Source organism: Mycteria americana, unplaced genomic scaffold (genome assembly GCF_035582795.1).
Source record: "Mycteria americana isolate JAX WOST 10 ecotype Jacksonville Zoo and Gardens unplaced genomic scaffold, USCA_MyAme_1.0 Scaffold_29, whole genome shotgun sequence".
NCBI lineage: Eukaryota > Metazoa > Chordata > Aves > Ciconiiformes > Ciconiidae > Mycteria > Mycteria americana.
This window is the reverse complement of record NW_027445621.1, coordinates 796,579-812,921: the sequence shown is the minus strand read 5'-3', so window position 1 is coordinate 812,921 and position 16,343 is coordinate 796,579.

The following is a 16,343-nucleotide window of genomic DNA, read 5'->3' as shown; positions in this document are numbered from 1 at the left end:
GCTTTGGTTGGTTATGATGCAACAATGCCTATGTGACTGTCGCAGAGCCCGGCAGCCAAATTCGAAACGTCCAGCGATTGCGCCCACACGAAAGCTGCCAGCACTGAAAGCTCTACCTGGTTTTCACTGTCCCTTGGAACTGCATTCGCTGCCGCACAGACATTCGCGCTCTGCAAAAGCCTTGGTTGTTTATGATGCAACAATGCCTATGTGACTCTGGCAGAGCCCAGCTGCCAAATTCGAAACGTCCAGAGATTGCGCCCACACGAAAGCTGCCAGCACTGAAAGGTCTACCTGGTTTTCACTGTCCCTTGGAACTGCATTCGCTGCCGCACAGACATTTGCGCTCTGCAAATGCCTTGGTTGGTTATGATGCAACAATGCCTATGTGACTGTCGCAGAACCCGGCTGCCAAATTCGAAACGTCCAGCGATTGCGCCCACACGAAAGCTGCCAGCACTGAAAGCTCTACCTGGTTTTCACTGTCCCTTGGAACTGCATTCGCTGCCGCACAGACATTCGCGTTCTGCAAATGCCTTGGTTGGTTTTGATGCAACAATGCCTATGTGACTCTCGCAGAGCCCGGCTGCCAAATTCGAAACGTCCAGCGATTACGCCCACACGAAAGCTGCCAGCATGAAAGGTCTACCTGGTTTTCACTGTCCCTTGGAACTGCATTCGCTGCCGCACAGACATTCGCGCTCTGCAAATTCCTTGGTTGGTTATGATGCAACAATGCCTAAGTGACTGTCGCAGAGCCCGGCTGCCAAATTCGAAACGTCCAGAGATTGCGCCCACACGAAAGCTGCCAGCACTGAAAGGTCTACCTGGTTTTCACTGTCCCTTGGAACTGCATTCGCTGCCGCACAGACATTCGCGCTCTGCAAGAGCTTTGATTGTTTATGATGCAACAATGCCTACGTGACTCTGGCAGAGCCCGGCTGCCAAATTCAAAACGTCCAGCGATTGCGCCCACACGAAAGCTGCCAGCACTGAAAGCTCTACCTGGTTTTCACTGTCCCTTGGAACTGCATTCGCTGCTGCACAGACATTCGCGGTCTGCAAGAGCTTTGGTTGGTTATGATGCAACAATGCCTATGTGACTGTCGCAGAACCCGGCTGCCAAATTCGAAACGTCCAGCGATTGCGTCCACACGAAAGCTGCCAGCACTGAAAGGTCTACCTGGTTTTCACTGTCCCTTGGAACTGCATTCGCTGCCGCACAGACATTCACGCTATGCAAAAGCTTTGGTTGGTTATGATGCAACAATTCCTATGTGACTCTGGCCGAGCCCGCCTGCCAAATTCGAAACGTCCAGCGATTGCGCCCACACGAAAGCTGCCAGCACTGAAAGGTCTACCTGGTTTTCACTGTCCCTTGGAACTGCATTCGCTGCCGCACAGACATTTGCGCTCTGCAAGAGCTTTGGTTGGTTATGATGCAACAATGCCTATGTGACTGTCGAAGAGCCCGGCTGCCAAATTCGAAACGTCCAGCGATTGCGCCCACACGAAAGCTGCCAGCACTGAAAGCTCTACCTGGTTTTCACTGTCCCTTGGAACTGCATTCGCTGCCGCACAGACATTCGCGCTCTGCAAAAGCCTTGGTTGTTTATGATGCAACAATGCCTATGTGACTCTGGCAGAGCCCAGCTGCCAAATTCTCAACGTCCAGCGATTGCGCCCACACGAAAGCTGCCAGCACTGAAAGGTCTACCTGATTTTCACTGTCCCTTGGAACTGCATTCGCTGCCGCACAGACATTTGCGCTCTGCAAATGCCTTGGTTGGTTATGATGCAACAATGCCTATGTGACTGTCGCAGAACCCGGCTGCCAAATTCGAAACGTCCAGCGATTGCGCCCACACGAAAGCTGCCAGCACTGAAAGCTCTACCTGGTTTTCACTGTCCCTTGGAACTGCATTCGCTGCCGCACAGACATTCGCGCTCTGCAAAAGCCTTGGTTGGTTATGATGCAACAATGCCTATGTGACTCTGGCAGAGCCCAGCTGCCAAATTCGAAACGTCCTGCGATTGCGCCCACACGAAAGCTGCCAGCACTGAAAGCTCTACCTGGTTTTCACTGTCCCTTGGAACTGCATTCGCTGCCGCACAGACATTCGCGCTCTGCAAATGCCTTGGTTGGTTATGATGCAACAATACCTATGTGACTCTGGCAGAGCCCGGCTGCCAAATTAGAAACGTCCAGCGATTACGCCCACACGAAAGCTGCCAGCATGAAAGGTCTACCTGGTTTTCACTGTCCCTTGGAACTGCATTCGCTGCCGCACAGACATTCGCGCTCTGCAAATGCCTTGGTTGGTTATGATGCAACAATGCCTATGTGACTCTGGCAGAGCCCGGCTGCCAAATTCGTAACGGGCAGCGATAGCGCCCACACGAATGCTGCCAGCACTGAAAGCTCTACCTGGTTTTCACTGTCCCTTGGAACTGCATTCGCTGCCGCACAGACATTCGCGCTCTGCAATAGCTTTGTTTGGTTACAATGCAACAATGCCTATGTGACTGTCGCAGAGCCCGGCTGCCAAATTCGAAACGTCCAGCGATTGCGCCCACACGAAAGCTGCCAGCACTGAAAGCTCTACCTGGTTTTCACTATCCCTTGGAACTGCATTCGCTGCTGCACAGACATTCGCGCTCTGCAAGAGCTTTGAGTGTTTATGATGCAACAATGCCTACGTGACTCTGGCAGAGCCCGGCTGCCAAATTCGAAACGTCCCGCGATTGCGCCCACACGAAAGCTGCCAGCACTGAAAGCTCTACCTGGTTTTCACTGTCCCTTGGAACTGCATTCGCTGCCGCACAGACATTCGCGCTCTGCAAGAGCTTTGGTTGCTTATGATGCAACAATGCCTATGTGACTGTCGCAGAGCCCGGCTGCCAAATTCGAAACGTCCAGCGATTGCGTCCACACGAAAGCTGCCAGCACTGAAAGGTCTACCTGCTTTTCACTGTCCCTTGGAACTGCATTCGCTGCCGCACAGACATTCGCTCTCTGCAAGATGTTTGGTTGGTTATGGTGCAACAATGCCTATGTGACTGTCGCAGAGCCCGGCTGCCAAATTCGAAACGTCCAGCGATTGCGCCCACACGAAAGCTGCCAGCACTGCAAGCTCTACCTGGTTTTCACTATCCCTTGGAACTGCATTCGCTGCCGCACAGACATTCGCGCTCTGCAAATGCCTTGGTTGGCTATGATGCAACAATGCCTATGTGACTCTGGCAGAGCCCGGCTGCCAAATTCGAAACGTCCAGCGATAGCGCCCACACGAAAGCTGCCAGCACTGAAAGCTCTACCTGGTTTTCACTGTCCCTTGGAACTGCATTCGCTGCCGCACAGACATTCGCGCTCTGCAAATGCCTTGGTTGGTTATGATGCAACAATGCCTATGTGACTGTCGCAGAGCCCGGCTGCCAAATTCGAAACGTCCAGAGATTGCGCCCACACGAAAGCTCCCAGCACTGAAAGCTCTACCTGGTTTTCACTGTCCCTTGGAACTGCATTCGCTGCCGCACAGACATTCGCGCTCTGCAAGAGCTTTGGTTGGTTATGATGCAACAATGCCTATGTGACTCTGGCCGAGCCCGGCTGCCAAATTCGAAACGTCCAGCGATTGCGCCCACACGAAAGCTGCCAGCACTGAAAGCTCTACCTGGTTTTCACTGTCCCTTGGAACTGCATTCGCTGCCGCACAGACATTCGCGCTCTGCATAACCTTTTGTTGGTTATGATGCAACAATACCTATGTGACTCTGGCAGAGCCCGGCTGCCAAATTCGAAACGTCCAGCGATTGCGCCCACACGAAAGCTGCCAGCACTGAAAGGTCTACCTGGTTTTCACTGTCCCTTGGAACTGCATTCGCTGCCGCACAGACATTCGCGCTCTGCAAAACCCTTGGTTAGTTATGATGCAACAATGCCTATGTGACACTCGCAGAGTCCGGCTGCCAAATTCGAAACGTCCAGAGATTGCGCCCACACGAAAGCTGCCAGCACTGAAAGGTCTACCTGGTTTTCACTGTCCCTTGGAACTGCATTCGCTGCCGCACAGACATTTGCGCTCTGCAAATGCCTTGGTTGGTTATGATGCAACAATGCCTATGTGACTGTCGCAGAACCCGGCTGCCAAATTCGAAACGTCCAGCGATTGCGCCCACACGAAAGCTGCCAGCACTGAAAGCTCTACCTGGTTTTCACTGTCCCTTGGAACTGCATTCGCTGCCGCACAGACATTCGCGTTCTGCAAATGCCTTGGTTGGTTATGATGCAACAATGCCTATGTGACTCTCGCAGAGCCCGGCTGCCAAATTCGAAACGTCCAGCGATTACGCCCACACGAAAGCTGCCAGCACTGAAAGGTCTACCTGGTTTTCACTGTCCCTTGGAACTGCATTCGCTGCCGCACAGACATTCGCGCTCTGCAAGAGCTTTGATTGTTTATGATGCAACAATGCCTACGTGACTCTGGCAGAGCCCGGCTGCCAAATTCAAAACGTCCAGCGATTGCGCCCACACGAAAGCTGCCAGCACTGAAAGCTCTACCTGGTTTTCACTGTCCCTTGGAACTGCATTCGCTGCTGCACAGACATTCGCGGTCTGCAAGAGCTTTGGTTGGTTATGATGCAACAATGCCTATGTGACTGTCGCAGAACCCGGCTGCCAAATTCGAAACGTCCAGCGATTGCGTCCACACGAAAGCTGCCAGCACTGAAAGGTCTACCTGGTTTTCACTGTCCCTTGGAACTGCATTCGCTGCCGCACAGACATTCACGCTATGCAAAAGCTTTGGTTGGTTATGATGCAACAATTCCTATGTGACTCTGGCCGAGCCCGCCTGCCAAATTCGAAACGTCCAGCGATTGCGCCCACACGAAAGCTGCCAGCACTGAAAGCTCTACCTGGTTTTCACTGTCCCTTGGAACTGCATTCGGTGCCGCACAGACATTAGCCCTCTGCAAGATGTTTGGTTGGTTATTATGCAACAATGCCTATGTGACTGTCGCAGAGCCCGGCTGCCAAATTCGAAACGTCCAGCGATTGCGCCCACACGAAAGTTCCCAGCACTGAAAGCTCTACCTGGTTTTCACTGTCCCTTGGAACTGCATTCGCTGCCGCCCAGACATTCGCGCCCTGCAAAACCTTTTGTTGGTTATGATGCAACAATACCTATGTGACTCTGGCAGAGCCCGGCTGCCAAATTCGAAACGTCCAGCGATTGCGCCCACACGAAAGCTGCCAGCACTGAAAGGTCTACCTGGTTTTCACTGTCCCTTGGAACTGCATTCGCTGCCGCACAGATATTCGCGCTCTGCAAAAGCCTTGGTTGTTTATAATGCAACAATGCCTATGTGACTCTGGCAGAGCCCAGCTGCCAAATTCGAAACGTCCCGCGATTGCGCCCACACGAAAGCTGCCAGCACTGAAAGTTCTACCTGGTTTTCACTGTCCCTTGGAACTGCATTCGCTGCTGCACAGACATTCGCGCTCTGCAAGAGCCTTGATTGTTTATGATGCAACAGTGCCTACGTGACTCTGGCAGAGCCCAGCTGCCAAATTCGAAACGTCCCGCGATTGCGCCCACACGAAAGCTGCCAGCACTGAAAGCTCTACCTGGTTTTCACTGTCCCTTGGAACTGCATTCGCTGCCGCACAGACATTCGCGCTCTGCAAATGCCTTGGTTGGTTATGATGCAACAATGCCTATGTGACTGTCGCAGAGCCCGGCTGCCAAATTCGAAACGTCCAGCGATTGCGAACACACGAAAGCTGCCAGCACTGAAAGCTCTACCTGGTTTTCACTGTCCCTTGGAACTGCATTCGCTGCCGCACAGATATTAGCCCTCTGCAAGATGTTTGGTTGGTTATGATGCAACAATGCCTATGTGACTGTCGCAGAGCCCGGCTGCCAAATTCGAAACGTCCAGCGATTGCGCCCACACGAAAGCTCCCAGCACTGAAAGCTCTACCTGGTTTTCACTGTCCCTTGGAACTGCATTCGCTGCCGCACAGACATTCGCGCTCTGCAAAACCTTTTTTTGGTTATGATGCAACAATACCTATGTGACTCTGGCAGAGCCCGGCTGCCAAATTCGAAACGTCCAGTGATTGCGCCCACACGAAAGCTGCCAGCACTGAAAGGTCTACCTGGTTTTCACTGTCCCTTGGAACTGCATTCGCTGCCGCACAGACATTCGCGCTCTGCAAAAGCCTTGGTTGTTTATAATGCAACAATGCCTATGTGACTCTGGCAGAGCCCAGCTGCCAAATTCGAAACGTCCCGCGATTGCGCCCACACGAAAGCTGCCAGCACTGAAAATTCTACCTGGTTTTCACTGTCCCTTGGAACTGCATTCGCTGCCGCACAGACATTCGCGCTCTGCAAAAGCCTTGGTTAGTTATGATGCAACAATACCTATGTGACTCTGGCAGAGCCCAGCTGCCAAATTCGAAACGTCCCGCGATTGCGCCCACACGAAAGCTGCCAGCACTGAAAGCTCTACCTGGTTTTCACTGTCCCTTGGAACTGCATTCGCTGCCGCACAGACATTCGCGCTCTGCAAATGCCTTGGTTGGTTATGATGCAACAATGCCTATGTGACTGTCGCAGAGCCCGGCTGCCAAATTCGAAACGTCCAGCGATTGCGAACACACGAAAGCTGCCAGCACTGAAAGCTCTACCTGGTTTTCACTGTCCCTTGGAACTGCATTCGCTGCCGCACAGACATTCGCGCTCTGCAAAACCTTTGGTTGGTTATGATGCAACAATGCCTATGTGACTGTCGCATAGCCCGGCTGCCAAATTCGAAACGTCCAGCGATTGCGCCCACACGAAAGCTGCCAGCACTGAAAGCTCTACCTGGTTTTCACTGTCCCTTGGAACTGCATTCGCTGCCGCACAGACATTCGCGCTCTGCAAAAGCTTTGGTTGGTTATGATGCAACAATGCCTATGTGACTGTCGCAGAGCCCGGCTGCCAAATTCGAAACGTCCAGCGATTGCGTCCACACGAAAGCTGCCAGCACTGAAAGCTCTACCTGGTTTTCACTGTCCCTTGGAACTGCATTCGCTGCCGCACAGACATTCGCGCTCTGCAAAAGCTTTGGTTGTTTATGATGCAACAATGCCTATGTGACTCTGGCAGAGCCCAGCTGCCAAATTCGAAACGTCCCGCGATTGCGCCCACACGAAAGCTGCCAGCACTGAAAGCTCTACCTGGTTTTCACTGTCCCTTGGAACTGCATTCGCTGCCGCACAGACATTCGCGCTCTGCAAAAGCCTTGGTTGGTTATGATGCAACAATGCCTATGTGACTCTGGCAGAGCCCGGCTGCCAAATTCGAAACGTCCAGCGATTGCGCCCACACGAAAGCTGCCAGCACTGAAAGGTCTTCCTGGTTTTCACTGTCCCTTGGAACTGCATTCGCTGCCGCACAGACATTCACGCTCTGAAAAACATTTTGTTGGTTATGATGCAACAATGCCTATGTGACTCTGGCCGAGCCCGGCTGCCAAATTCGAAATGTCCAGCGATTGCGCCCACACGAAAGCTCCCAGCACTGAAAGCTCTACCTGGTTTTCACTGTCCCTTGGAACTGCATTCGCTGCCGCACAGACATTCGCGCTCTGCAAATGCCTTGGTTGGCTATGATGCAACAATGCCTATGTGACTCTGGCAGAGCCCGGCTGCCAAATTCGAAACGTCCAGCGATTGCGCCCACACGAAAGATGCCAGTACTGAAAGCTATACCTGGTTTTCACTGTCCCTTGGAACTGCATTCGCTGCCGCACAGATATTTGCGCTCCGCAAGAGCTTTGGTTGGTTATGATGCAACAATGCCTATGTGACTGTCGCAGAGCCCGGCTGCCAAATTCGAAACGTCCAGCGATTGCGCCCACACGAAAGCTCCCAGCACTGAAAGCTCTACCTGGTTTTCACTGTCCCTTGGAACTGCATTCGCTGCCGCACAGACATTCGCGCTCTGCAAAAGCCTTGGTTGTTTATAATGCAACAATGCCTATGTGACTCTGGCAGAGCCCAGCTGCCAAATTCGAAACGTCCCGCGATTGCGCCCACACGAAAGCTGCCAGCACTGAAAGTTCTACCTGGTTTTCACTGTCCCTTGGAACTGCATTCGCTGCCGCACAGACATTCGCGCTCTGCAAAAGCCTTGGTTAGTTATGATGCAACAATACCTATGTGACTCTGGCAGAGCCCAGCTGCCAAATTCGAAACGTCCCGCGATTGCGCCCACACGAAAGCTGCCAGCACTGAAAGCTCTACCTGGTTTTCACTGTCCCTTGGAACTGCATTCGCTGCCGCACAGACATTCGCGCTCTGCAAATGCCTTGGTTGGTTATGATGCAACAATGCCTATGTGACTGTCGCAGAGCCCGGCTGCCAAATTCGAAACGTCCAGCGATTGCGCCCACACGAAAGCTGCCAGCACTGAAAGCTCTACCTGGTTTTCACTGTCCCTTGGAACTGCATTCGCTGCCGCACAGACATTCGCGCTCTGCAAAAGCCTTGGTTGGTTATGATGCAACAATGCCTATGTGACTCTGGCAGAGCCCAGCTGCCAAATTCGAAACGTCCTGCGATTGCGCCCACACGAAAGCTGCCAGCACTGAAAGCTCTACCTGGTTTTCACTGTCCCTTGGAACTGCATTCGCTGCCGCACAGACATTCGCGCTCTGCAAATGCCTTGGTTGGTTATGATGCAACAATACCTATGTGACTCTGGCAGAGCCCGGCTGCCAAATTAGAAACGTCCAGCGATTACGCCCACACGAAAGCTGCCAGCATGAAAGGTCTACCTGGTTTTCACTGTCCCTTGGAACTGCATTCGCTGCCGCACAGACATTCGCGCTCTGCAAATGCCTTGGTTGGTTATGATGCAACAATGCCTATGTGACTCTGGCAGAGCCCGGCTGCCAAATTCGTAACGGGCAGCGATAGCGCCCACACGAAAGCTGCCAGCACTGAAAGCTCTACCTGGTTTTCACTGTCCCTTGGAACTGCATTCGCTGCCGCACAGACATTCGCGCTCTGCAATAGCTTTGTTTGGTTACAATGCAACAATGCCTATGTGACTGTCGCAGAGCGCGGCTGCCAAATTCGAAACGTCCAGCGATTGCGCCCACACGAAAGCTGCCAGCACTGAAAGCTCTACCTGGTTTTCACTGTCCCTTGGAACTGCATTCGCTGCCGCACAGACATTCGCGCTCTGCAAGAGCTTTGAGTGTTTATGATGTAACAATGCCTACGTGACTCTGGCAGAGCCCGGCTGCCAAATTCGAAACGTCCCGCGATTGCGCCCACACGAAAGCTGCCAGCACTGAAAGCTCTACCTGGTTTTCACTGTCCCTTGGAACTGCATTCGCTGCCGCACAGACATTCGCGCTCTGCAAGAGCTTTGGTTGCTTATGATGCAACAATGCCTATGTGACTGTCGCAGAGCCCGGCTGCCAAATTCGAAACGTCCAGCGATTGCGTCCACACGAAAGCTGCCAGCACTGAAAGGTCTACCTGCTTTTCACTGTCCCTTGGAACTGCATTCGCTGCCGCACAGACATTCGCTCTCTGCAAGATGTTTGGTTGGTTATGGTGCAACAATGCCTATGTGACTGTCGCAGAGCCCGGCTGCCAAATTCGAAACGTCCAGCGATTACGCCCACACGAAAGCTGCCAGCCTGAAAGGTCTACCTGGTTTTCACTGTCCCTTGGAACTGCATTCGCTGCCGCACAGACATTCGCGCTCTGCAAATGCGTTGGTTGTTTATGATGCAACAATGCCTACGTGACTCTGGCAGAGCCCGGCTGCCAAATTCGAAACGTCCAGCGATAACGCCCACACGAAAGCTGCCAGCACTGCAAGCTCTACCTGGTTTTCACTATCCCTTGGAACTGCATTCGCTGCCGCACAGACATTCGCGCTCTGCAAATGCCTTGGTTGGCTATGATGCAACAATGCCTATGTGACTCTGGCAGAGCCCGGCTGCCAAATTCGAAACGTCCAGCGATAGCGCCCACACGAAAGCTGCCAGCACTGAAAGCTCTACCTGGTTTTCACTGTCCCTTGGAACTGCATTCGCTGCCGCACAGACATTCGCGCTCTGCAAATGCCTTGGTTGGTTATGATGCAACAATGCCTATGTGACTGTCGCAGAGCCCGGCTGCCAAATTCGAAACGTCCAGAGATTGCGCCCACACGAAAGCTCCCAGCACTGAAAGCTCTACCTGGTTTTCACTGTCCCTTGGAACTGCATTCGCTGCCGCACAGACATTCGCGCTCTGCAAGAGCTTTGGTTGGTTATGATGCAACAATGCCTATGTGACTCTGGCCGAGCCCGGCTGCCAAATTCGAAACGTCCAGCGATTGCGCCCACACGAAAGCTGCCAGCACTGAAAGCTCTACCTGGTTTTCACTGTCCCTTGGAACTGCATTCGCTGCCGCACAGACATTCGCGCTCTGCAAGAGCTTTGGTTGGTTATGATGCAACAATGCCTATGTGACTGTCGCAGAGCCCGGCAGCCAAATTCGAAACGTCCAGCGATTGCGCCCACACGAAAGCTGCCAGCACTGAAAGCTCTACCTGGTTTTCACTGTCCCTTGGAACTGCATTCGCTGCCGCACAGACATTCGCGCTCTGCAAAAGCCTTGGTTGTTTATGATGCAACAATGCCTATGTGACTCTGGCAGAGCCCAGCTGCCAAATTCGAAACGTCCAGAGATTGCGCCCACACGAAAGCTGCCAGCACTGAAAGGTCTACCTGGTTTTCACTGTCCCTTGGAACTGCATTCGCTGCCGCACAGACATTTGCGCTCTGCAAATGCCTTGGTTGGTTATGATGCAACAATGCCTATGTGACTGTCGCAGAACCCGGCTGCCAAATTCGAAACGTCCAGCGATTGCGCCCACACGAAAGCTGCCAGCACTGAAAGCTCTACCTGGTTTTCACTGTCCCTTGGAACTGCATTCGCTGCCGCACAGACATTCGCGTTCTGCAAATGCCTTGGTTGGTTATGATGCAACAATGCCTATGTGACTCTCGCAGAGCCCGGCTGCCAAATTCGAAACGTCCAGCGATTACGCCCACACGAAAGCTGCCAGCATGAAAGGTCTACCTGGTTTTCACTGTCCCTTGGAACTGCATTCGCTGCCGCACAGACATTCGCGCTCTGCAAATTCCTTGGTTGGTTATGATGCAACAATGCCTATGTGACTGTCGCAGAGCCCGGCTGCCAAATTCGAAACGTCCAGAGATTGCGCCCACACGAAAGCTGCCAGCACTGAAAGGTCTACCTGGTTTTCACTGTCCCTTGGAACTGCATTCGCTGCCGCACAGACATTCGCGCTCTGCAAGAGCTTTGATTGTTTATGATGCAACAATGCCTACGTGACTCTGGCAGAGCCCGGCTGCCAAATTCAAAACGTCCAGCGATTGCGCCCACACGAAAGCTGCCAGCACTGAAAGCTCTACCTGGTTTTCACTGTCCCTTGGAACTGCATTCGCTGCCGCACAGACATTTGCGCTCTGCAAGAGCTTTGGTTGGTTATGATGCAACAATGCCTATGTGACTGTCGAAGAGCCCGGCTGCCAAATTCGAAACGTCCAGCGATTGCGCCCACACGAAAGCTGCCAGCACTGAAAGCTCTACCTGGTTTTCACTGTCCCTTGGAACTGCATTCGCTGCCGCACAGACATTCGCGCTCTGCAAAAGCCTTGGTTGTTTATGATGCAACAATGCCTATGTGACTCTGGCAGAGCCCAGCTGCCAAATTCTCAACGTCCAGCGATTGCGCCCACACGAAAGCTGCCAGCACTGAAAGGTCTACCTGATTTTCACTGTCCCTTGGAACTGCATTCGCTGCCGCACAGACATTTGCGCTCTGCAAATGCCTTGGTTGGTTATGATGCAACAATGCCTATGTGACTGTCGCAGAACCCGGCTGCCAAATTCGAAACGTCCAGCGATTGCGCCCACACGAAAGCTGCCAGCACTGAAAGCTCTACCTGGTTTTCACTGTCCCTTGGAACTGCATTCGCTGCCGCACAGACATTCGCGCTCTGCAAAAGCCTTTGTTGGTTATGATGCAACAATGCCTATGTGACTCTGGCAGAGCCCAGCTGCCAAATTCGAAACGTCCTGCGATTGCGCCCACACGAAAGCTGCCAGCACTGAAAGCTCTACCTGGTTTTCACTGTCCCTTGGAACTGCATTCGCTGCCGCACAGACATTCGCGCTCTGCAAATGCCTTGGTTGGTTATGATGCAACAATACCTATGTGACTCTGGCAGAGCCCGGCTGCCAAATTAGAAACGTCCAGCGATTACGCCCACACGAAAGCTGCCAGCATGAAAGGTCTACCTGGTTTTCACTGTCCCTTGGAACTGCATTCGCTGCCGCACAGACATTCGCGCTCTGCAAATGCCTTGGTTGGTTATGATGCAACAATGCCTATGTGACTCTGGCAGAGCCCGGCTGCCAAATTCGTAACGGGCAGCGATAGCGCCCACACGAATGCTGCCAGCACTGAAAGCTCTACCTGGTTTTCACTGTCCCTTGGAACTGCATTCGCTGCCGCACAGACATTCGCGCTCTGCAATAGCTTTGTTTGGTTACAATGCAACAATGCCTATGTGACTGTCGCAGAGCCCGGCTGCCAAATTCGAAATGTCCAGCGATTGCGCCCACACGAAAGCTGCCAGCACTGAAAGCTCTACCTGGTTTTCACTATCCCTTGGAACTGCATTCGCTGCCGCACAGACATTCGCGCTCTGCAAGAGCTTTGAGTGTTTATGATGCAACAATGCCTACGTGACTCTGGCAGAGCCCGGCTGCCAAATTCGAAACGTCCCGCGATTGCGCCCACACGAAAGCTGCCAGCACTGAAAGCTCTACCTGGTTTTCACTGTCCCTTGGAACTGCATTCGCTGCCGCACAGACATTCGCGCTCTGCAAGAGCTTTGGTTGCTTATGATGCAACAATGCCTATGTGACTGTCGCAGAGCCCGGCTGCCAAATTCGAAACGTCCAGCGATTGCGTCCACACGAAAGCTGCCAGCACTGAAAGGTCTACCTGCTTTTCACTGTCCCTTGGAACTGCATTCGCTGCCGCACAGACATTCGCTCTCTGCAAGATGTTTGGTTGGTTATGGTGCAACAATGCCTATGTGACTGTCGCAGAGCCCGGCTGCCAAATTCGAAACGTCCAGCGATTGCGCCCACACGAAAGCTGCCAGCACTGCAAGCTCTACCTGGTTTTCACTATCCCTTGGAACTGCATTCGCTGCCGCACAGACATTCGCGCTCTGCAAATGCCTTGGTTGGCTATGATGCAACAATGCCTATGTGACTCTGGCAGAGCCCGGCTGCCAAATTCGAAACGTCCAGCGATAGCGCCCACACGAAAGCTGCCAGCACTGAAAGCTCTACCTGGTTTTCACTGTCCCTTGGAACTGCATTCGCTGCCGCACAGACATTCGCGCTCTGCAAATGCCTTGGTTGGTTATGATGCAACAATGCCTATGTGACTGTCGCAGAGCCCGGCTGCCAAATTCGAAACGTCCAGAGATTGCGCCCACACGAAAGCTCCCAGCACTGAAAGCTCTACCTGGTTTTCACTGTCCCTTGGAACTGCATTCGCTGCCGCACAGACATTCGCGCTCTGCAAGAGCTTTGGTTGGTTATGATGCAACAATGCCTATGTGACTCTGGCCGAGCCCGGCTGCCAAATTCGAAACGTCCAGCGATTGCGCCCACACGAAAGCTGCCAGCACTGAAAGCTCTACCTGGTTTTCACTGTCCCTTGGAACTGCATTCGCTGCCGCACAGACATTCGCGCTCTGCAAGAGCTTTGGTTGGTTATGATGCAACAATGCCTATGTGACTGTCGCAGAGCCCGGCAGCCAAATTCGAAACGTCCAGCGATTGCGCCCACACGAAAGCTGCCAGCACTGAAAGCTCTACCTGGTTTTCACTGTCCCTTGGAACTGCATTCGCTGCCGCACAGACATTCGCGCTCTGCAAAAGCCTTGGTTGTTTATGATGCAACAATGCCTATGTGACTCTGGCAGAGCCCAGCTGCCAAATTCGAAACGTCCAGAGATTGCGCCCACACGAAAGCTGCCAGCACTGAAAGGTCTACCTGGTTTTCACTGTCCCTTGGAACTGCATTCGCTGCCGCACAGACATTTGCGCTCTGCAAATGCCTTGGTTGGTTATGATGCAACAATGCCTATGTGACTGTCGCAGAACCCGGCTGCCAAATTCGAAACGTCCAGCGATTGCGCCCACACGAAAGCTGCCAGCACTGAAAGCTCTACCTGGTTTTCACTGTCCCTTGGAACTGCATTCGCTGCCGCACAGACATTCGCGTTCTGCAAATGCCTTGGTTGGTTATGATGCAACAATGCCTATGTGACTCTCGCAGAGCCCGGCTGCCAAATTCGAAACGTCCAGCGATTACGCCCACACGAAAGCTGCCAGCATGAAAGGTCTACCTGGTTTTCACTGTCCCTTGGAACTGCATTCGCTGCCGCACAGACATTCGCGCTCTGCAAATTCCTTGGTTGGTTATGATGCAACAATGCCTATGTGACTGTCGCAGAGCCCGGCTGCCAAATTCGAAACGTCCAGCGATTGCGTCCACACGAAAGCTGCCAGCACTGAAAGGTCTACCTGGTTTTCACTGTCCCTTGGAACTGCATTCGCTGCCGCACAGACATTCGCGCTCTGCAAAAGCCTTGGTTGTTTATGATGCAACAATGCCTACGTGACTGTCGCAGAGCCCAGCTGCCAAATTCGAAACGTCCCGCGATTGCGCCCACACGAAAGCTGCCAGCACTGAAAGGTCTACCTGGTTTTCACTGTCCCTTGGAACTGCATTCGCTGCCGCACAGACATTCGCGCTCTGCAAAAGCCTTGGTTGGTTATGATGCAACAATGCCTATGTGACACTCGCAGAGTCCGGCTGCCAAATTCGAAACGTCCAGCGATAGCGCCCACACGAAAGCTGCCAGCACTGCAAGCTCTACCTGGTTTTCACTGTCTCTTGGAACTGCATTCGCTGCCACACAGACATTCGCGCTCTGCAAATTCCTTGGTTGGTTATGATGCAACAATTCCTATGTGACTCTGGCAGAGCCCGGCTGCCAAATTCGAAACGTCCAGTGATTGCGCCCACACGAAAGCTGCCAGCACTGCAAGCTCTACCTGGTTTTCACTGTCCCTTGGAACTGCATTCGCTGCCGCACAGACATTCGCGCTCTGCAAATGCCTTGGTTGGCTATGATGCAACAATGCCTATGTGACTCTGGCAGAGTCCGGCTGCCAAATTCGAAACGTCCAGCGATAGCGCCCACAGGAAAGCTGCCAGCACTGAAAGCTCTACCTGGTTTTCACTGTCCCTTGGAACTGCATTCGCTGCCGCACAGACATTCGCGCTCTGCAAATGCCTTGGTTGTTTATGATGCAACAATGCCTATGTGACTGTCGCAGAGCCCGGCTGCAAAATTCGAAACGTCCAGAGATTGCGCCCACACGAAAGCTCCCAGCACTGAAAGGTCTACCTGGTTTCCACTGTCCCTTGGAACTGCATTCGCTGCCGCACAGACATTCACGCTATGCAAAAGCTTTGGTTGGTTATGATGCAACAATGCCTATGTGACTCTGGCCGAGCCCGGCTGCCAAATTCGAAACGTCCAGCGATTGCGCCCACACGAAAGCTGCCAGCACTGAAAGCTCTACCTGGTTTTCACTGTCCCTTGGAACTGTATTCGCTGCCGCACAGACATTCGCGCTCTGCAAGATGTTTGGTTGGGTATGATGCAACAATGCCTATGTGACTGTCGAAGAGCCCGGCTGCCAAATTCGAAACGTCCAGCGATTACGCCCACACGAATGCTGCCAGCATGAAAGGTCTACCTGGTTTTCACTGTCCCTTGGAACTGCATTCGCTGCCGCACAGACATTCGCGCTCTGCAAAAGCCTTGGTTAGTTATGATGCAACAATGCCTATGTGACTCTGGCAGAGCCCGGCTGCCAAATTAGAAACGTCCCGCGATTGCGCCCACACGAAAGCTGCCAGCACTGAAAGCTCTACCTGGTTTTCACTGTCCCTTGGAACTGCATTCGCTGCCGCACAGACGTTCGCGCTCTGCAAGAGCTTTCATTGTTTATGATGCAACAATGCCTACGTGACTCTGGCAGAGCCCGGCTGCCAAATTCGAAACGTCCCGCGATTGCGCCCACACGAAAGCTGCCAGCACTGAAAGCTCTACCTGGTTTTCACTGTCCCTTGGAACTGCATTCGCTGCC